This window comes from Lactuca serriola, chromosome 1 (genome assembly GCF_051521515.1).
Source record: "Lactuca serriola cultivar US96UC23 chromosome 1, Lser_US96UC23_V15, whole genome shotgun sequence".
NCBI lineage: Eukaryota > Viridiplantae > Streptophyta > Magnoliopsida > Asterales > Asteraceae > Lactuca > Lactuca serriola.
This window is the reverse complement of record NC_136408.1, coordinates 176,870,780-176,894,165: the sequence shown is the minus strand read 5'-3', so window position 1 is coordinate 176,894,165 and position 23,386 is coordinate 176,870,780.

Below are 23,386 nucleotides of genomic sequence, written 5' to 3'. Positions count from 1 at the left end.
TCTTGGAATACCTTCAATCCTTGATTATTTGAACTGAACACCAACGTTTTGACTAAACGTTCTTCCTATTAGCTAGTTTTCTCCAAAGCTTCTTCCCGAGCTTTCTAAATGCTTTCCATAATTATTGAGACAACTTCTATTCTTAACTCTCATGGCCTTTTTCTTTCAAGGTTTAATTTTCAGCTTAAAGCATCAGTTACAACATTTTCTTTACTAGGGTGGTAAAGTATCTCATAGTCGTAATCTTTGAGTAACTCCAGCCAGCGTCGTTGTCTCATATTCAATTCCTTCTTATTAAAGAGATAATGTAGACTCCTATGATTGGTGAAAAGTCTTCACTTTGTGCCTTAGAGATAATGCCTCCATATCTTCAATTTGAATACTACCACTGCCAACTCCATATCAAGAGTAAGGGAGTTCTTCTCGTGCTCTTTCAATTGTCGAGATGCATATGCTATCACTTTATCACTTTAGGTCAGAACACAACCTAACCCAATTCCAAATTAATTTCTGATTAAATATTAATTAATAATATGATTTCTAATTAATATATTATTTCCATAATACATTAATAAATCATTTATTTTGATTTCTAATTAATTTATTAACGAGGTAATAAATTAATAAATCATTCTTCTCTCTCTAACAGTTATCCTATTCAATTGCCAAGTTTGAAGGCAACCCAAAAGGACCATGCCACTCTCAATTCAAGTACATACCAATTATAGTTATGGGATTAAACACCTAATCCAACAATATGTACTCTCGGATCAGGAATAAATAACTATATCTAATCCATACTCTCGGATTAGGAATGAATGTCTATGTCTATTCCATTCTCTCGGATCAGTGACAAATGACCATGCATAATCCATACTCTTGGACCAGGGACAAATGATTGTGCCTAATCCATACTCTCAGACCAGGGACAAATGATTATACCTAATCCATACTCTCGGATCAGTGGCATATGACTATACCTAATCCATACTCTCGGACCAAGGACGAATGTTAGAGTTCTACCCTCCGTGTATATCTCACACGTATTCTTCAGGAGATACTACCCAATATCCATATTAATTAACTTAGGTATTTTGTGTTAGTCTTATTTTATCTCTTATAATACTATGATGATCTACTCCTAATACTTATATTATTGTTACCATGAAATAATATATACATCTTAAAGCATATAGAACTGTACTTGGTTCGCATATCATATATTATCAAATATGTTCTCAATACATATTCCAGGAAATACCAATATAGCTCACATATAAACTCTTTAACATGTATTTAATACTTTATTTAATACTTGTATTAAATTTGTGTTCATTAAAGGGACTATTCACTCACTTGTTAGAGTGATGACTCAGAAGTCGAACAACGTTTCGCTTCTAGCAACTGACTTTTCCTTTGATGTATCCTAGTATCATTATCACTAAGTCTTTGTCTAATGATCTACGTGCTTGAAAATATTCTAGACCTATCAATCATTCCAATAAATATTGATAGTTCTATCAAATAAGGATCGGCTAGGTTGGACAGTTGGGAGGCAGGACCATTTCGACATATAGCCTTTATGAAATCCAACAATAAAGCCAGCATGGCTATTCTATACACCTCTCCCGTAAGTATATCAATTATTATTATAATTGGAATTACTGACAAATCTTATTTATAGTTTCATAATAACGACTATGATTATAAATATAAGTTACACTGAAAAGACAAGAGTGTAGATCAACTTAAATATGCTCTTCTTGACAAAAGTTAGGAAATTGCACTGGACGGGCTTCTACTCGCTAGCTACTACTACTTCATGGATTGCAGGGCTTCGCCAAAGACTAAACCTAATAGAAAAACTGGGCCAAAGTTGATATAACTCGAGAGAAGCAAGTTGGGGTGTAGGAAGGAATGATAGGTGATTAGTTATATATAGGTCCAAAATCGGACCTGTGCCTCGTGAAAATGGAGTGTGTGTCGCATGAATAAGGAAACGCCTCTTCGTTCGATTTGTGCCATGTGCCGGCCTCGCTTTTGTCAACGTTTTCAACTTCCAGAAGCGCACGTCGCGAACCGGGTGTACTGCGCAAAACGCGGATTTTGTAAATTCCATAACTTCTTCATCTGAACTCCATTTTTGCGTTCATTATATCCCTGGAAAGATCTTGACGAGATCTACAACTTTTGTTTAGACTCCATTCACTAATTCTGAATTTATTTTTCGTCCCTATTTTTTTATATGATTAAATGATTTTGAAAAAATGATACTCTTGTATGGTCTCCGTTTTTGACATTCTTTTTCTCATAATTCTTATCTTAAAGAGTACTATGATTTTCCTTTTGGTGACTTCAGCTAAAAGTCAAGCATTCTCTTCGTAGTGTTTTACGTCACACATGCCTTCTGCACGTTTGACTTTTATATCTTTTTAAAATCACATCTAATCATACGGAGGCGAATTTCTACGAAATTTGTATTTTTGGGATCGGGGATGACATGTACTTTCTATACATATATGTGTATATATATATATATATATATATATATATATATATATATATATATATATATGTTTTCGCGCACTCATTTTTATGATTTACGGACGATTCGGCTTATTTTTCCTATTTTCTTAAGACGAAACTTATAGTATATAGTATGTACCATCCATGACTATGATTATCCTATTCAAGGATTTTAATTTTAATAATTATTCCTTATTTTTTGCAGCCCGAATTTACTGGTGTTACACACTTGTCTCGTTTTGAGCTCCTTTTGATCAAAGATGTGCAGAAGACTGTTGTGGTCCGTGTAGATCGTGAATCTTGTTCCATAACAATCATGAAATTAGATCTTTAATGAAAAAACTACTGCCCCCAATTCTAATCTAGGGGTGGTGTAGTATTCTCGTGTACCTTGAGCAGTCATGAAGCATAAGTTATAACATTCTCTATTTGCATCAACACACATCCCAGCCCTTGAAGCGAGGCGTCTCAATACACGGCGAAATCGACAGTGCCTTCTGAAAGGGGCAGTACTGGTTGATGTGAGGCGTCGCAATACACAACAAAATCGTTAGTGCCTTCTGGAAGGGGCATTATTGGTGTGTTGCACACCATTTCCTTCAATCTTTGGAAATTAGCTTCTTGTTTGTCTCCCCAAACAAACTTTATTCCCTTCTAAATCATAGTTGTGAGAGGTTTAGCTATCTTGGAGAATTTCTCTATGAATATCCGATAATAGCCTACAAGACCTAGGCATTGACACACTTTAGTTAGTGTATTTGGTGCTTCCTACTTCTTTATTGCCTCTATCTTGGAGGGATCAACATGGATTCCTTTGTGGTTGACCACATTCCCTAGAAAGTTTACGTCTCTAATTTGGAATTCACAATTAGAGAATCTAGCATACAAGTTTTCTTTTCTCAATAATTCCAAGATTATCCATAGATGTTATCCAGTGTTCTTCCTAGGTTCGTGAGTATATTAGTATATCGTCCATAAATACAATCACAAATTTATCCAGGTAGGGTTTGCAAAAACGGTTCATGAGATCCATGAAAACAATTGGGGCATTGGTCAATCCGAATGGCATGGCCAAGAACTCTCGAATTCTAAATGCGGTTTTTGGAATGTCTTCTTCCATGACTCAGAGTTGATGATACTCAAAACTCAAGTCAATCTTCGAGTAATAGTTGGATCCTTATAACTGATCGAAGATATCTTCACTCCTAGGGAGTGGGTATCTATTTTTGATGGTTAACTTATTCAACTCTCAAAAGTTCAAAAAGACCCATCCTTTTCTTGACAAACAACACCCATGCTCCCCAAGACGAGAAGCTTGGTTTGATGAAGCCTTTATCAAGTAGTTCCTATATTCAGGTAGAGAGCTCTTTCATCTCTAATGGTGCCAATCTATAGGGGGATTTCGCCAATGGTGTCGCTCCTGGAACTAGATCGATTTGAAACTCCACTTGTCTTACTAATGGTAATCTGGGTAAATCCTCTAGAAATATGTTAGGGTAATCACACACATGAGGTATATCCTTGATTTCCCTCCCCATACTCTTTTTATCAATAACATGAGCCAAGATGGCATCACACTTCTTATGTAGGTACATCATTACCTTCAAATATGATACGATCCTAAGGTTATTTTTGGGTTTGTTTCCATACACGATTAGGGATTTAACATTTGTTAAGGGAAGGCACACTGGTTTCTCAAAGCATAAGATCTCGGCATGGTGAGAGGATAACCAGTCCATCCCTACTACGACATTGAAGCTTCTGATGATCGTAAGCATGAGGTTGACGTGAAAGGCGTGATTATTTAACATTAATATGTAATTTTCTAATACTTCTTGGGTACTACCGAATTGACCATTATCCATCTCTACTATATAGGTTTTTCCTAAGTTTATGGGATGGATGATTCATTAATTGTCTAACTTAGGAGTGATATAGCTTTTATCGGCACCCAATCAAAAAATATAGTTGCATACAAGTTGTTAATTAGGAACATACCAATAACCACAAATGGATATTGAATGGCTTCCCCAACCCCAATCACAAATGCACTACCTCTAGCATTTCCCCTTTGGTCTCTTAACTTTGGCAACTCCTCTTGAAATGTCTGATCTCTCCACAATCATAGCAAGCTCTACTCCTGGTGGCTATTGCGGCTCCTTGGTTCATAACAGGTGCTAGCGTGGAAGTTGGGAACCTATATTTCTGGATGAGATGGCCCTTCCTTCCACAGTTACTATAGGATCAACAGGCACCGATATGATGATAGTTGTACTGGTTGCACTTTGGGCTACCCCATGTATACTGTCTTGGGGTGGTAGCGTGCATTGTTGTTGATGGAGTAACCACATACTCCTTCACCGTTTCTCACTTCTTGTTGGATGCTTGCCTCGACCTCCCCCTAGAATCCCTCCCAAATGTTCTCTTATTGCTTCCTGTCTTCGGGAGATCAGATTTCTAAACCATTGTGCCTCGGCGAATTTCCTAAGGAGAAATGCATTAAAAGATGGAAAATTGAGGACTTACAAAGAGTCCGGAAGATATACACAAGTGAAGGAAAGGCTTGTTTGCTTAATTAAGGCACTAACTCTTCTTCTTCCTTTAAAACCACCAAGAACTTGCAAAATGAACACAACAGCTTCCAAAAGGATCAGAGTTTGGACAAGGAGTCATTTGAAGGTGATGGAGGATGAGGATGGAGCAAACCCTAGCCTTTACTTCCTTTAAATAGGGCTCAACCCTCGAGAATTAGGGTTTGGCCCAAAATGTTCGCCATGTCGTGGCACCTATTTAAGATATGTGGGTCCAAACCAATTTGCCACGTCGTGGTGATGCCATGACCAGGTCGTGGCCATCCAGATATTCAATCCATACCTCGAGATTCATATGTTACAACAATCCCCCACTTGAATCACACTTCGTCCTCAAATTCCCCTGCCACAAACAACTCGGGGTAATGCTCCCTCATCTCGACCTCAAATTACCAAGTCCATACAAAACTCTTCTGATGTTGCCATTGCATCTTCACTAGATCCACCACCTTGTTGCACAAAGTCTTCACCTTCCTGTCGAGATACGTGATGGGTATCTCTATATAATTCAGGCATTCATCAACCTAAATATCATCCAACGGGACCACTGTGTACTCATCTGCCAAACATTTTTGTAGTTGAGATACATGAAAGGTGTTGTGAATCTTACTAAACTCATCAGGCAGATCGAACAGATATGCCACCCTTTCCAAGGTGACACCTTCAGTAGCACAAGATCTTTGACCTAAAACTTAAGTTCTGAACGCCATCAGTCACCATAGATATTTTGGTTACTTTGCACGGTCAACAATCTATCGCGGACATGTTGTATCAACTCGGTAGTCTTGAGTACTACTTCAGTACTCCCTATAACCCGATGTCCAACCTCGCCCCAACAAACCGGGGTCTGATACTTCCTCCTGTACAACATCTTGAAAGGTGGTCAATCAATAATGTCATAGTAGTTGTTGAAGGAGAACTCGGCCAAAGGAATATAAGTATCCCAACTCTCTCCAAAATCCAACACACACGCCCTGATCATATCCTCGAGTGTCTGAATAGTCCACTCACTCTGTCCATTGGTTTGGGTTGGTATGTTGTGCTGAAATGCAGTTGAGTACCCAACTTCTCTTGAAATTTCCTCTAGAATCTGGAGGTAAAACGAATATCTCGATCAGAAACTACCAAAACTGGCACCCTATGCCGAATATCTACCTCCCTGATGTAGATGTCAGCCAATTTCTCAACAGAGATGTCCTCAGTATGGGTATAAAATGTGCTTTCTAGGTCAATTTTTCAACAATCACCCAAATAGAATCATCCCCTCGTGTCATCCTAGGTAATTTCATAATAAAATCCATAGTGATCTCTTCCCACTTCCACATGGGAATGGGTAACGGCTGCATTTCGACGTGGGGTCTCTGATGCTCGGCCTTGAATTTTCGACAAGTCAAGCATCACTACATAAACCAAGCTATCCCCATCTTCATAAATGGCCACCAATAACTCAGGCTCAGATCTTTATACATCTGCGTGGCCCCCGGATGGATCGAAAACTTCAATTTATGAGCCTCCTCCAGTAATGTATGCCTAACCCCACCAACAATCGAGACCCAAACCCTACCACACTGATTCAATAACCCATAGCTATCCTTGAAAAATAACTGAATCTGACCCTTGATCCTTTCCTCCTTTGAGTTTTCTTTTTTCAACCCTTCCACTTGAGCCTTCTCGATCATATCTAACATTGCAGAAACAATAACCATCCTTAGACATAGATCTCTGATAGGAGTAATCGTGGCCTTGTGACTCAAGGCGTCGGACAAAACATTAGCCTTCCCAGGGTGATACAAGATCTCACAATCATAATCCTTCACCACATCCAACCATCTCTACTGTCTCGTATTCAAATTCAGGTGATCCATCAGGTGTCTAAGACTCTTATGATCAACATAAATAGTACACCTAAACCCATACAAGTAATGCCTCCAAATCTTGAGGACAAAAACCACAACCCTCAGCTCCAAATAATGTGTAGGGTAGTTCGCCACATGAAGCTTCAACTGCCTCGAAGCGTAAGAAATTACGTGACCCCTCTGCATAAGTACTGCTCTAATTCCCAACATCGGTGCGTCAAAATAAACCACAAAGTCATCTATACCCTCAAGAAGAGTGAGAATCGGAGCATCGGACAATCTCTACCTCAGAGTCTCAAAAGTTGCCTGTTGATCAGGCCCCCACCATAAAGTAATGTTCTTCTTTGTTAATCGGGTCAATGGAAGAGCAATCTTGGAGAAGTCCTTAATACATCTCCGATAATGACATGCTAAACCCCAGAAGCCCCTGATCGCATATGGTGTCTTTGGAACCTCCCACTGCATCACTACCTTAATCTTGTCCAGGTCGACCAATATAGCATTCTGGTTGACAATGTGCACCAAGAACTGCATCTCGCGCAACAAAACTCACACTTGGGGAACTTGGCATAAAGCTTATCCCTCATCAAGGTCTCTAAAACCTCTCGTAGATGCTCCTCATGTTATTCCTTGGTCTTGGAGTAGACCAAAATATCATCAATAAATACAATCACAGACCGATCGAACATCGGCCTACACACGTTGTTCATGAGATCCATGAACGTCTTCGGTGCATGGATGAGCCCAAACGGCATCACCAAAAACACTTAATGACCATAATGTGTCATGAAGGTCTTCTTCTGCACGTCCTTATCTTTGACCCTCATCTAGTGGTAACCCGACCGCAAATCAATCTTGGAGAACCAAGATGTACCATGAAGTTGGTCAAATAAATCGACGATCATCGGTTCTTCACCGTCAGCTTGTTCAACTCCTGGTAATCAATACACATCCAGTGTGAACCATCCTTTTTCTTTATGAATAGAATTGGTGCTCCCCATGACGAACTACTCGGCCTGGTAAATCCCTTATCTAGCAACTCACGCAGTTGTATAGACAACTCCTGCATCACCAGAGGTGCTAAACAATATGGTGCCTTGGCAATTGGAGCCACACCAAATCAATCTGGAACTCAACCTGCCTCTTGGAAAGCACTCCAGGTAACTCCTCAAGAAACACATCAGAAAAATCCCAAACGATGGGCATATTGTTCACAGTCGTTGTGCCCTCGACTCGACTATACACCATGCAGGCAAAAAATCCAGAACGTCCGTGATGAAGATATTACCTAGCTCTCACAACTTATTAGAGAGTCGGTCCATGTTGAGCACCCTCATCGTAGATAACCAGTTCTACCCCACTTGGGGTTCAAACTCTCACCAGTTGGTGCTCACAATCACTCATAGCCCCATTAGGGCCCACCCAATCTATACCCACAATAACCTTCGACCCTTGCATAGGAATCGGAACCAAATCGATCAACTATCTCTCTTTGAACATGTCCAGGACACAACCCCGATGAACCCTCAAAGCACTAACTGAACCGTCGTTGGCAATCTCCACCTCCAAAGGGTAACCCAGAGTCCCTGAAGCGTCGCTAAACTTCTTGCTAAGCGTAAGAGATACAAAAGATTGGGTAGCACCCGAATCGAGCAGGACATAACCAGTCAAACCATTGACTAAGAAAGTTCTTATATATGATCAAATAAAACAAAAGCATAAATAAGGAAAGTAGTAAAAGATATGTTAAAGATACATATCGGTCACCACATCAGGAGCTGCTTGTGCCTCCTTGGCTGTCAACTGGAATGCCCTGCTATTCACCATAGGTACCTCCGCCTTACCCTGGTGGCCATAGCTGATCCTCAAAGTGGTTGGTACATGCACCACCACTGCTCCTCATATCAGTCTCGGACAAGCAGCCTTCTTATGGCCCATCTGATTGTAGCGGAAATATATCAATGCTCCACGAGGGAAATCCCTACTGAAATGGTGTAACACTGTAATTTTTCAAACAATTTTCACATTTTCAAAACATACTTTCATTCATAAATATTATAAAAATATCATTGTATCACATATCAATCCATAGAAACACAATCCCAAGATCATAATGTATAAAAACTCCTCATGTGTGTACCGATCATGTCGGTGCCTTCCCGCGATCCTCACTGGTACTTGAAACACATAACACAACACTGTAAGCATAAATGCTTAGTGAGTTCCCCAAAATACCACATATCACACATAATAGCCACTCGAGGCTATAACTCTGTGGACCCTCCGGTCCTAACTCTATGGACCCTCTGGCCCTAACTTTGTGAACCTTCCGGTACTGACTCTGTAACTCTGGAACATACACGACATGAATCGCAGTGTATCACAATCACATAAATAACATACAAGATACTCTGTTATATAACTCTAATTACCACTCTAGGTAAAGTATAGTGAGAAGACTCACCTCAGGGAATCTCGAAGAATCTCGAACTTGGAATACTGAACTAGTCCCCGCCTAATCACATAAATAATTACTCTAATCAATATGACTTTCAAAGGCTAGACTAATTCCCTCTAAGTTCTCTAAGAAGGGTAAAAGACCATTCTACCCTTATAATGGCTCAAAAGTCCAAACATTGACTAATTCCTAAAAGTCAATGAAGTCAATGGTCAAACTTTGATCAGACTCGTCGAGTGCACTCAGGTGACTCGGCGAGTCCACAATGGTCCTCTGAATCCTTCCAAGCCCCACTTGGCTCGACGAGTTTCCTCTCCACTCGCCGGGTTACTCAACAACGAATCGCGAGGCAACCCGACTCGACTCGTCGAGTCCACTTATGAACTCGGCTAGTTGCTCTCATGACAACACTCATCTGACCTCCTGAGGTCAGATCTGCTTCACTAATCTATAGATCTGGCTCCCCCATGACCAATAACCACGTAAAGGTTGAATCTTGCTACACATGCATTTCTCCCAAGGCTTATTTTGGTGAAATCCCTTCTAACATGGCAACCTATGTCCATTTCCTCCATAGAACCATAAAAAGCAGAATGGTTCAGGCTCTCTGGACCTCAAAAGGTCCAGATCTAGAGTTTAGCACTCAATGGGACACTATACTCAACTAAACAAGCCAAAAAAGGGTATAGAAAACCATAAATTCAATGCCCTTAAGTAAAACAGAAGGATAGGATCGGATAGCTACCTCAAAGTTAAAGATCCAAGCTGAAAACCCACTAAAATGCAATCCTCTTGACCTCCCCTTGCTGGAAACACTTTCTCCTTTGCAAAATCACACCAAAAATGATCAAAATAGCTCAATCTCTCTCACAACTCGCTCAAGCTCTCTAGGGTTTCTCTCTCAGGACTAGTAGCTGCAAATGGAGACCATAAAGGCCTTTAAATAGGGCACAGACTCCGAGAATTAGGGTTTCAATCCACAGCGCGGACTCGTCGAGTCCACCCTTTCCGACTCGTCAAGTCCGTTCATTAAACCAGTCAGCAATCACGGTCCTACTCGACGAGTCTACGACTCAACTCGACGAGTCCCTCTCTTTTACTCAAAAATAAATGATAAAATATAATACCTGGAAATCCGGATGTTACAAATGGCCTAGCTGGCCGCATCTAAAACTACCCCTACCTTTCTCTCGACAATCGCCCTCATGATTCTTCCCATATTTGGCACAACAGCCCCGACCTGATGGCCCCTCGATCTTGAGTCAGCAGTCTTAGACCACTTAGCCTAGCGCTTCGACAATCGCCCTCGTGGTATCTCTTCTTCTTCATCTCCTCATCTAATTCATACTGTAGAACCAGTAGAGCTCTCTCTCAGAACTTGGTAGTAATCTTCGCCACAATCTCCATGGTTTGGCGAAGGTCCTGGAATTCCTTATCCAACTGCTGCACCTCGATCACCGGTGCAAACTCTACTTGAAACCTATTCACAAAGTCCTCCCAAGTCATGGCCGACACGACCACAAATCCCACAGCATGACCAACCTCCTCCCACCAATCATGAGCTCAGTCCCTCAGAAGGATGGATATGAACACTAGCTTTGACCCCTCACGGTAGAAGCTCATTTGATTATCATTCTCCATGTCAGCGATCCAATAACAGCTAGCAATCAGTTCCTTCGTCCTAAAGAAGTTTGGGGCTCTGCAAACCTTGAACTTCTGAAAAGAGAGAGTTCGAATTCTTGTGTATCCTGCCACAATCTTGGCCCAAAAATCCCTGAGACGCTCGTCCAAAAGCTCTATGTTCCCCTTTTTGATCCCGTTCATATTAATTGTAGCTTAAGGCTTTTGGTTTTAGTATTAGGGCTTATAGCTTATGGCCTAAGTCGTACACCCTAAGCCTCAAACCTTAACCCACATGCCCTACGCTACAACACTACGCCATAAGTGATAAGCCATATTCCATAAGCCCAAAGCCATGAGTCCTATGCCATATGACATACACAATAAGTCGGATGTTATAAGACATATGCCATAATCCATAAGCCATAGGTCGTAACTCATCAATCTTAATCCCTAAGCCATAAACCATAAGCCATAAGCCATAAGCTATAAGATATTAACCTCAAGGCCTAAGTCATACATTATAAGTTATAGGCCATAATCCCTAAGACACGACAACCCACCACCCACCGCCATCACAACCACCACCACCTCCATCACCAAAACCCACCACCGCCACCGCTACAACGACCCATCATTACCTGCCACCGCCATCATCACCTCCACCACCAATTACCGCCACCACCACCACCACAACCCAACACCTTAATCACCACCCACCACCACCTCCACCGCCATCACCGCCACCATGACCCATCACCACTACCATGAATTGCCACTAGTGATATAATATATAAAGAAAATAATCTAATTTTCTATTTTGAGCAAAAAAAGCTTGTTACCATTTTTATATACTTTATATATATATATATATATATATATATATATATATATATATATATATATATATATAATAATGAAGTTTTATTACAATAAATGGAACCACATTAATTCCATATAAGTCTTGATTTGAATCGTATTTTTCAACTGAATCTTAAAATATCCCGCACAAACTCAAAGCCTCATTTGAACACCATAATGTTTCCCTTTTTTCCCTACTCCTACACTCGTCTCTATTCGTGTATCCATTGAACACCATAACCTCCACCTCCTCTACATCTGCATCTCCGACGTCACATAGCACCACGATGCCCTCGTATAGCTGGTCAACGCTACACACTGACAGAGCTTCCGCTGCACAGCATGACGTAGCCTCCCTCTAATATCCGTCCACCACCTGAAATTGACTCCCATCATCAAGGTCAAACCTCCAACACCAAGATCTGATAGGGCCGCCCTCGCCAACATCGGGATCAAAGATTTGAATTAAAATTCATGCTTCAATAACAATTCAATCAGAAAAAAGAGTACGTTGATGGATTTGGTTCATCACCAGTGAACATGTTGTTGGAGAAGTTGTTCATTTAATTTTTCAAGCGCAGGGACCGTATCATCGACCAAGCCCAACAGCAAGCTGATGCGTACACCGAGCAACTTGCTTCTAGGCTCCTTATCGATGGAATTACACCTCCTCCATGCCTTTTGAAACCTAGATTTAAATATAGTTCTTCGCATCCCCATGGTAGAAATTCACTTAACATTGTAAGTAGGCATTGTCTGTTAAATTTTAGATTAAACTAGGGGATTGTAGTACTTTTCAAGTTAGAAAATTAGATCATACATGCATGCTTCTCCCTTATTGTCTACATACATCTTCATCCTATTGTTTTCTTGTTGAAAGGAGGTCTCTAGAATACTTTCTAGATGTAGGAGTGCAATTAGCATTAATTTATCATTTATGAGTATAAACCCTAAAGCTACAAGCATAGTAAGAATAATGAGCATCAGACTTTTACATTGTGCAATATATATGTTGGGATGTTTATAGTGTTGTGTCAATATTAATTATGGATGTATTTAGTCTTTATTATTATCGGATTGGGCCTGTCCATCTATCATTATGGGGCTAGGGTTAGACTATAAATATAACATGCATGTACCATTTTAGGGTTAATGATTTTGTAAGCCCTATGTATCTTTACAGAGAAGTTCTAATCGAACTCTTCTAAGATATTGATAATAAAGCCTTCGACACTCTTTTAATCACATTCAATCTTTGTTCTTATTTTTTGATTCAGCTAAACTGTTTTGAATCTATCGATCATTATTTTATTGTTTCAACCATTGGTATTAGAGCAGGACATTGTGTAATATATATGCATATCTTATGTCGAGCTTACTAGGGTTTTAAGTTTTTATCAGATCTGTTCTATCCATCTCCATCATTTTCATAGATTGTAGACGTTAGATCTGGGTCATTGTTTTATCCTAAACTCAATTAGTATCTTACACATCTGATTCATTACCGTTTCGATTATCTTGTCAAATATGAATCCAGAAGATCCACACACCCTTTCTTTCAATCTTTCTAGCAGCATTGGGTTGACTACCTGGATCACAATCCTTTTCCCACAAGACTATGAAGTTTGGGCTTTACACTTTGAAGAATATGCTCTTGGTCTTATAGAACATGGAACCCTAATATAGGAGGCAATCACAACACAAACTTTTTCTCACACGACTACAAGGAAGGTTGTTAAAACCCAAACAGATTACAACACTATTTGGATCGATCATAAAGATACTCCTAATGATGAAAAAGACAAGCTTTTAAGCAATATCAAGGCGATGAGAATCTTCAGGTTCACTCTTCCTCCAGACACTTTTCGTCTAGTAAGTGCATGTGACACAGCCAAGGAAATATGGGATAGGTTGAAGGAACTTTACTCAAGAGATGCAGATCTAGAACACTCTATACAAACCTTACCTTTTTCATAGTTTCGTGCTTTTGTTCAGAAGCCTAAAGAGAAACTTGATCAAACTTTTGATCGTTTCAATCATCTACTGAGCATGATGCTTAAGCACAATCTTAAGCTTGAAAAGATTAAGCAGAAAGTTACGTTTATGAATGGTTTTGTTGGGTTTTGTATACTAAAACACCATATGGTGCGCATACAACCCTAAATACCTTGGATCTATGTTTTCACTAATTATACATGCAAATGTGTTTCCAAGGTATTAAGCCTATAACTAGCATGAAATTTGACATAAACAATACAAGATACTAGTTAGAGTAACATACATTTTATGTGGCTTGAAGTCTTGATGTATTTGGTGTTACTAGAATGACTTTCGCCTTTAAGAACTTAGTATTCCAAGTGTTGCACCTCAAATGGAATCACAACTCACCTAGAACAAAGATCACTCTTGAGAGAAAAACTCCATGCACCAAAAACCACCATGAACTCCAAGAACATGTCAAGTGTATATGGGTGGTGGTTTTTTAGGTCATGATGCATGTATTTATATGTGTGGATTCCAAGGGTCATGGGTATAACCCAAATCCATACCCATGGGTTTTATGATCTATGGTTCATGTGAACCAACTCTTTATGTATTCATATATAAACTTGGTCCAACATGGATCATAAGCCCAACACATATAAATATAACTAATTACCATAATTAGTTCCCAAAGATTTAATTAGTCTCTTTTGATCACTAAATTAATTCCAAATTAATTCTTGATCAATACTAATTAAAACATTTGATTTCACATTAATATATTATAACTTATAATATATTAACAAATCTTATATAACCTTCTCTCAAGAGTCCATCCTAAGAAATTGTCCTAGTGTTATGCAACCCAAATGGACCATGCTACTCTCGGGTTGAGTACATACCAATAATAGTTATGGGCTTAGACATCTAATCCAACAGTCTCCCACTTGGATAAGTCTAAAACTATTATTGCAAGTACGACTCCACAACCCGACTAGCAATCGTAGCTCTTAAAAGCTGTTGTCGAACTCTGACCTAGTCAATGACATGTCCATTAGATAAAGGATCATATATTCTGCCATTCTAGATATCATATGGACTGAGACATGGATTATAATCATTCTCTCTGTCCATTTGTTGTTTCCCGATTTCCGATTTATGACGAATGACTAATTGAACAAATCAAATCAGTCCAGGCCCGGGCGAGCAACTACAACTCACACGTCTCCAGGGGTAAAAGGAATGGATAAACTTCGACCTAAATGTTCTCTTGTACTTACTCATCAAATTACACACAACGATATGTTTTATAACAACCAATTTATTGGTTGCGTTTACGTATGCCAATGTGCAACCAACACGCAACTACAACTCACACGTCTCCGTTTGAAGAATATAAGATATTATCGTCTCATGATCACTCGTGATAAAACCCATGAAGTGAGTCAATTGAGCGTGGGTTTAATCCAATACTCGAATCTTATTCCAGGAGCACTCATGAATATTGTAGCAAATTTTGCTATGTCTAAACACTTTAGACATCTACAAGCCCAATTCATGACAGTCTTGATTCATCCCTACTTCCAAAGTATGATTGACTGTGGATGGTTTGAATAACCTAGTTATTCAGGAAGTCAAAACATGAAAAGTGAAACACAAGAATAATACTAATCCTATATGGCCCCAATACTTGTGAGAGTAAATAAAACACCTTTTATTTAATCACCATATTGATTACTCATTATTCATTGTATAATGTTTTAGATAATCAACTTAATACTTGAATGAAAAAAATAGTTGCCCCTTGCTCCAAGCATGCACACTATGTTTGATGATGGTCCTTTCTTTGAGGAATAGATCAATTGAAAACATTTCAATGATGCTCATTTCACAATTCCAAATCCTTATGATAAATGTAAGAATATCAAATTCTTACCATTTACCGAAATCTGTTAGATTCTAAACTTATATGCATTAATCCTCTAGTAATGACTATGCACAAAAGTCACAAAGACTCGGCAACAGACATTACAAAGTATTCCAATGGAGAGAAATTCCACGGATACAAATTCTCACATTCAAAGTACATTCCTTTAAACATCCTTCTTGCATTAAGTTTTCTAATCCTACACATATTTAATGAATAACTTCCACTTATGGAAACATTTCCATATTCCCATTTTGACTGTCACTTCTAAACAAGAGTTGCCTCTTTTTAGAATATGTATATGGTCCTTCCAAAAATTAACATTGTACTTCTAACTGTCCATGAGCAACCAATCTTTGGTAAACCTCAGATTGTTCTCGACAATTGCTTAATCACTTTAGTCATATCCGGTTCTAGTACTTTTTCCTTCTTAATGCCCCAGGCATTTGAAAATTTTAGAACGGATGAATATTATAGCACATGTAATCGATCCAATACCCGAAGCATATTGAACACGATTCATGATGTCTAACATAAAGACATGATACTTGACCAGTCCTTTGCTATAATTTTTATTTGCCATGTTCTTACAATTCAGACTATGAAAAGGGATGCCGTAATCATAATCAAATTTTGAGAACGCAATTAACATTTTCATATATAGAATTTCCTTATGTTGAACCATTCCAACATAACATTCATATATATATGACTAAAATTGATCAAAATCTCAATCTAAGCTTTTAGAATTGAGATGAAGTATAATTTCCTCTCCCTTAATTATAGCAAAACAACTTTTCAAACCCTGCAACTTTGTAAATTGAAACTTTTTTTTCTATAATTAACATTGCTAACTTGTAAAACTTAACATAATAATCATGCTCCCACTAACATGATAATTATTAGCATAACACTTATGCTCCCACTATCTTTGACATGTTTCCAAAATCATACACCTTTCCTTAGATAGCTCACATGTGTGTCTAAACAATTATGAAGAGGTATGTCGTAATCATAATGTTTATACCTTTTGCCATTCTCAATAGTCCATGTTAGTGTGCCGGTTAACCACACACGCTCCACTAACGACTTTGAGAATGCAAATATCACAATTGCTATCTACTTAAAATCTACTTAGTGAAAGCGTTTCCTCACCATCATTTTCATGAATCAAAGAGAAACCATATTACACTTAGACTTTGTGGTGTATGTGTTCCTATCTATATGAATTTGTCAAAACCATAATCATAAGACAAGGTTAGTGACAAATCCAAACTCATATGGACCGAACTTTTTCAATCTTAATTTCTTGCCACCTGGAAACACAAGGCCTACCATTGCTTCCAAGTTGTTACGCAAACAATTGAGAACTCATAGAACTCACATGCATAGTCAACTTCAACTGAAATGGGCACAGAAACAAGAATATGTCAACACGATAGGTTCCAAACCTCAAGTGGTGTGCTAGTGTTTAATAGTAGGTTTTATTCTTGATTAGTTCTTGAAACTTTTCAAGATCTTTAAGACTCCAACTGACCTCTTGACATATAAGATTCTCTTGTCAAGAATCATTCCTTGACAAAGAAAATATTCAAGAGTTAGTACGGATTCTTATCAAGACAAACACTTCACATAATTGGCCTTAGTTGGTCTTTGTTTTATCCAAAACATCAAAACTCACTAATTTGAAATGTACAAGAGTAGAAAGCATTTTACTCTACATTTGATAAGTGTTTTAAACCTTCTAAAGATTATGACACTCAAGTTACAATCTTGGAGTATTACTCTAAGATTTGTTTTGGAACGAAGTATGACTCATCTTCTTGATTTAACTATTTCAACAGTTCACGATTCCTCTTCTTAGCCATGCAAATGCACTAAGATGTCCTTATAGGATCAATAGTGATATGGTTTTTCCTAATCATTAAGATGATCATCTTCTTGATTGGAGAAACTTTTATCTTTCTGCCAAATTTAATTCTTCTCATTCGTCCTGCCATATATTGAAACTTTTCCAACGTTTCAGAATTATACTTAAACTTGTAAGCACAACCATGTTTACTAAACTTTAGTAAATCATGACTAATAGCCTTATCTTCCTTTGTGGTGGACCTGATCAGTGCACAACCAAGTGTACCTGATCTCCTAGTCCTTCACTTCACTCACATATAGATGTGAACAAGGAATTAGTCTTAATTTTCTAAAGATGAAAATTCTCATTCATCGTACAATACCAGTTGCATGATTCCAAGTTTCTATCCAACTGGAACTTGGGTGTTGAGAATCTTTCCTTATTTGGTAAATTATGACACTACCACAACCGAAAGAATCAAATCCATTTTCCAATATTGCTATCAATAGAATCATATAAACAACAATTTTTTCACAAATGCCATTGTAAGGATATTTAAAATAAATAAAATTAAAACTTTTACTTTTATTTTAAAACTTGAGGAAAAAACTTATCCTTACAATACAAATGCATATGAGAACAATGTTGTTATTTATTCCTAGGCAATCTATCACAACTCTTAAGCAACAGCTCAAAATTCTAATCACCGAACTATGCGATCCAAATCCATCTTCGCGATCAGAATCAACATATTCTTCCTTTAAGCTTCCTCTCTTTTCTTTGATTCTTAAAACATCAAAATGCGACCTAGTCACATCATGTAATAAGAATCTCAAAACTGGAACTTAATAGAGTTAGATAGTGGACTTTACCCAAAGTAGAGTCTAAATTTTTTACTTTACCATCTTTATGATCTTTCAGGTAAATAGGGCAGCTTCGCAACCAATGCCCCTTTCCTTTGGAAATAGAAAAATATAGACTCTTTGGTAATGGTACACGGGACTATCTCAGACTTAGCCTTTCTCTTTACCATTTGGTCAACCGACTTGACTATGGCCAATCCTTTCCATTGGGAAGAGAAAGCTTTTCTGGATTTCCAATGTTACCATTGTCAATGTCCATAGAAGTTTGGGAAGTAGATCTTCCAATCAAATTTGTTTTACGAGTGCTCCAAATCATTGTTGATTCAGCAGCATCAAGCAAATACGTAAGATCATTAAGGGTCATGTCATGGTCCGTCACATAGTAGTCCTTAAACAACTCACTATGTGACTCAGGAAGTGATTGAAGAACCTAGTCAACAGCTAACTTCCTCAAGACTTTGACACCCAACTCTCTTGGCCTGTCTGTATATGACTTCATCTCCAAGATGTGAGCACACAAACTTTGCTTGCCAATAGGGCTTGAGTGACCTTGAACTTTTCAAGAACTTGTGGGTTAAGGAGAATAATGGGAGGGGTGGAGGAAGAGAAGTATGATTTCCATGATCCAATCGCGGGACATCATCTTCATTAGGAAAGCTTGTTCCAAGGGATTTGGGAAGATCGTAGTTGTCTGAACCAGACATCTACAATGGGAGAAATTCATGTTAGTTGATTTAAGTCGTTAATATAACACCCAATATGAAATACTAAGGCTAGGACCCAACACAATATTTTATAACTTGGAAGAAGGATGCCGTAATCCAAGCTATAAATTTTTTGAAGGTAGGCGAATGACGATTCACCAATTTCCACCATGAAAAACGAAATAAATTTATTAGGTTTTAATTGGATTTGAAACTCCTAGTTCTTTTGAGATTCATTGAACTTTTCAATGGCATGTTTCAATCTCGATTGTGCCCTCTCAAGTTTTGTGACTGGGATGTCGAGGATCACAAACAAGGTGTGAATAGCCATGCAATTTAACTTGGTACCCTTAATTTTTATCACCTAATCGATGTGTCGGTTACCCACACACGCTCCACTAATCTATGATAACCATTAAGTTATCCTTTGCCACTCTTACTAGTCCATTTTAGTGTGTCGTTTACCCACACACGCTCAACCAACGACTTGGTAAGGTACAAAGTGTAATTTCATGGGTTAGCACCAAATTCATATTTTCCTAAAGTAACTAAGATTGGGAACTTAATAAAGTTTAGTTACTTTATATATATCATTATACTTTTAACGAAAGGAGATTAGGAGAATTAATGTCCTGTCAAACCCGTTCGGCTAACGACCCTCCACCAGTCAAGGAAGCGGTGGGTGAGAGTGGACACCCATTAAATTGTCATTTTATAGGCAATAACCTTATACCCCCTTATAGACCGGCTTCTTGAATGAGCCCTACTAACGGTAAGACTGAATTTGTTCTTATATATATATATATATATATATATATATATATATATATATATATATATATATATATATATATATATATATATATATAACTATTAATATTATAATAGTATATGGATTGAATTTTAACTTTTAAAATTCTAAGTTAACAACTTTGAATTAAAGTATTCATGGGGGGAAACTTGATAAATTCCAAAACTTGAGGGAAAGTTTTGAACAAATTAAAAAACTTTTCAATTTCATAACATATGAGTTTAATAAAGCTTTTAAAGACTTTAATGAAGAGAATCTTGAACATCCATAACTTGAGGACAAGTTATCGAGTACATAAAACTTTTTATGAGAAAATGACTCTTCAAGTTGTGTAACCTATGGCTTTAATGAAGATTTAACACAAAAAACTTTTGGTTTTCCATAACTTGAGGACAAGTTATGGAAACCATTAAAAAAAACACCAAGATCATCAATTCAACTAACAAGCATGTCAAGAAAAACTATGATCTAGATTAAACTCATATGAACAAGACAATTCAAATAGAATTTTCATGTAATTAGCCTAACCATTAAACTAATACAAAACATGAATCTATTGACAATTATCTTTTGAATTGGATTAGAATGATCATTACCACATCAAAAACAGGTTTATAAGTTCAAAAACAGCTTAGGGTAATGATTATGGTCCAATTTCATCCTTAAAAGTTGAAAATCTGCACTCTGGGCCTCCTAATCGTCGAGTGTATGAACCTACTCGACAAGTAGGATGAATTTCTTCATGGAATCGGCGAGTCTACAGTCCAGACAGCCAAAAAATTGACTTTTTTTAGCAATTTGCATCAAGTATAATTGAAAACAAGCCTTGGCTCTGATACCACTGTTGGGTTTTGTATCCTACAACATCCTATGGTGCACATACAATCCTAAATACCTTGGATCTATGTTTTCACTAATTATACATGCAAAGGTGTTTCCAAGGTATTAAGCCTATAACTAGCATGCAATTTGACATAAACAATACAAGATACTAGTTAGAGTAACATACCTTTTATGTGGCTTGAAGTCTTGATCTATTTGGTGTTACTAGAAAGACTTTGGCCTTTAAGAACATAGTGCGCCAATTGTTGCACATCAAATGGAATCACAACTCACATAGAACAAAGGTGACTCTTGAGAGAGAAACTCCATGCACCAAAAACCACCATGAACTCCAAGAACATGTCAGGTGTATATGGGTGGTGGTTTTTTAGGTCATGATGCATGTATTTATATGTGTGGATTCCAAGGGTCATGGGTATAACCCAAATCCATACCCATGGGTTTTATGATCCATGGTTCATGTGGCCCAACTCTTTATATATCCATACATAAATTTGGTCCAACATGGATCATAAGCCCAACACATATAAATATAACCAATTACCATAATTAGTCCCCATATATTTAATTAGTCTATTTTGATCACTAAATTAATTCCAAATTAATTCTTGATCAATACTAATTAAAACATATGATTTCATATTAATAGATTATAACTTATAATATATTAACAACTCATATATATAACCTTCTCTCAAGAGTCCATGCTAAGAAATTGTCCTGGTGTTATGCAACCCAAATGGACCATGCTACTCTCGGGTCGAGTACATACCAATAATAGTTATGGGCTTAGACATCTAATCCAACAGGTTTAAGGTCTGAATGGAAAGCAGTTGTATCAACTGTGAAAGCTCATGAACTGTTCAAAAATTATTCTTTGGCACAACTAGTGGCTATTCTTAGATCTCATGAAGACGAAGTGATGAAGGATGTGAAAGTTGTGTCTAGCAAGGGATCGTTGGCCTTAGTTACGAAGGGCAGAAAGGTTTCAGAAAAAGATTCGGAATCTGGCCTCTCAGATTTTGAACTTACCAAGGAAGAACAAACATTGATGGTTTCAAATCCCAAAAGGTTCATCAAAAAGAACTTTGGACGATTCAAAAATAGAAACGGGCAAGGAAACTTTAATTCTGAGAAATCAAGGGATGAGGGCTTTAGAAGCTCCCAAAAAGATAAAGAAAAGCAAGAGAAAAAGTTGCTTGGTGATTCTAGTTATGATTGTAACTACTACCATGGTAAGAACCATTTTGGCAAAGAATGCATGTTGAGAAGGTTGAATGAGAAGAAGGAAGAATAGAAAAATGAAGCTTATTATCTTCAAAAGATAGAAGAACCGAGGAAGAGAAAGAATGCAGAGAATGTGAAACCTTATTTGATCATGCAGGAGGACGGGGATGAGTTTGGACGATTTGAGGTATGGTCAACTGATTCGGAAGATGAAGAGGTCCGAAAGCTGACGCATGGTGAATGCTTTGTTATGAAGGTTGTTGCGTAGGAGTACGCTAGGAAAATGTTTGATGGTGCAAAGCGGAGTCTCGGAGCAGAAGGAATTCACATCTGATGCAAGTTGTCCTACTGAAAGTTGTTTCCCAGCGAGGCCTGTTTCAGAACAGGTGAAGGAGTGCGAAAATGTCATCAACAAGGTATACTCCATAAATCAATCGCTTAATATTCCTGCTACACAATGTGAATCTGAATTAGATGATTTGAATTATACTTTCTCTAGTTTTAGTGATAGTTTAAATAGAACTCGTCTAAAAAATTCTAACCTAACTGATCAAATCAGCAGGATAACAAGTAAAAGTGAAGAGAGACGTATGTGGATGGAGAAGTTGGAGATTGAGTTTACTAGGTCTAGAGATGATGTCATTTATTTGAAACGAGAAAATTTAGCGCTTTTAAAACAACGGAATATTTTTTGTTTAATTGCGAAGCGTTTATATTTTAACATTACTCAACTGCATCTTAATTGTGAAATAGGCAAAAAGCTTCACAAAATGATTTTTCCTTTTCTCGAATTGAAAGAGCATGAAATCGATGAATACTGCTATAAATTCGAATCTACAGTCTCTTCTGAAGAGATTTCAGACGCATATTGAGTGGGTCTTGAGAAAATTGAAGCCTACATACAATCCAAAGATCATAAAAAACATGTTTAAACAAGTTTTGGATGAAAAGGATAGAGAGAAAATTAAATTTGATATTATGCAAAAATTTGACTCATTGTGCATGAAATTGAGTTCAAAAAACACTTTTGATGCTAACAATGTTTCTGAATTTGGTGAGAGCGACATGAGTGAAATTTCTGTAGAGGATGAGATTGACTATTCCCCTTTTGTTCAAAATGAATCTGAACCTAAAAATAAATTAATTTCTGAAAACTCTATTGAATATGTTCGTATTATAGAGAATACAGGTTCTGGTGTTTTAAAAGAAAAGGATGCCATTTTCCCAAAAGTCAAAACAGTTCCGAACCAAGTGTTCGTAACAG